Source organism: Argentina silus (genome assembly GCF_951799395.1).
Source record: "Argentina silus genome assembly, chromosome: 1".
In the NCBI taxonomy this organism is placed as follows: Eukaryota; Metazoa; Chordata; class Actinopteri; order Argentiniformes; family Argentinidae; genus Argentina; species Argentina silus.
The window spans coordinates 1,464,618-1,465,551 of NC_139655.1; the positions used below are offsets into that span (position 1 = coordinate 1,464,618).

The 934-nt window shown below is 38.1% G+C and overlaps 1 protein-coding gene across 1 annotated transcript in view; it reads left to right on the forward strand.

Annotated features, from left to right (window-relative positions):
* Positions 1 to 911: 911 nt before the first annotated feature.
* Positions 912 to 934, forward strand: part of b3gat3 (beta-1,3-glucuronyltransferase 3 (glucuronosyltransferase I)) — a gene marked incomplete at its 3' end in the record, with an annotated part of 5,476 nt that continues 5,453 nt past the window's right edge. Inside the window, 1 exon segment of the mRNA XM_083681580.1 lies at positions 912 to 934. This exon segment is cut by the window's right edge and continues 115 nt beyond it.

Below are 934 nucleotides of genomic sequence, written 5' to 3' on the forward strand. Positions count from 1 at the left end.
AGACATCGGAGGACGGGCTTTTGAGATTCAGCCCTGTGTGAGAGAGCAGTCCTCCGATGTCTACCTCCACCAGCCTCCCCCTGTGAGAGAGTGATCTGACCCTAGATCAGAGCATAAAGGGCCATGTCTCCCCAGGTCGGGACGGGTGTGTGTGGGGGAGGGTTCTTAAGGAATGGTTTGCTTTTGTTGAAATTTAAATCTTTTAGTTTAGCAATTAACTTTTCATTTTACCTTTTTTTTCTTTTCTTTTTTTTAAGAAAACCATCACATTCTTTTTATTATGACATGTTGAATATCCTCATCTTTACAAGTTCTACATTTTTATTTTGTCATGTTGAATGTCCTCATCTTTCAAGTTCAACATTTTTAATTTGTGTCTCTCCCTTCTCTGTGTATATATACGGTTACACATCCATTAGTTTTAATTTGCCTTTTTACAGGTAAAACACTTGTTTTGGAAAAATTACATTTAAACTCAATGTTTGAGAATGAGTATTCCAGTCTTGTGCTTCTTATTAACCGATGACGAAAGGGAAAACAGTCACTTCTGCCTCGTCACGTCAGTGTTTTATTTGTATGTTACAAATAAAGGAAACTTCTTTGACTTCTATCTAATAGTCTTTGTCTTTTACATGATGTGTCCGAACTGGAGTTTTCTGTGGTGAAGTGAGAGGAGAAACACAAAGTGTATGTGACTTATTCTTATAGAAAGTTATATCTGCGATAATTGTGATGTATAGTTGTTTCACTTACTTTAGGCGAATGTACTTATTGTAAACCGTTCTGGATTTGAGCGTCGGCTAAATGACTCAAATCTTGAAGTGCTGAGAACGGAACTATTGTTGGTCATTTATTCCGGAGGGGTTTTTAATGTGTCGGACCACCAAACGGAAGTTGTTGGTACTCGGCTACAAAGATGTCCGCTTCGTAGCTG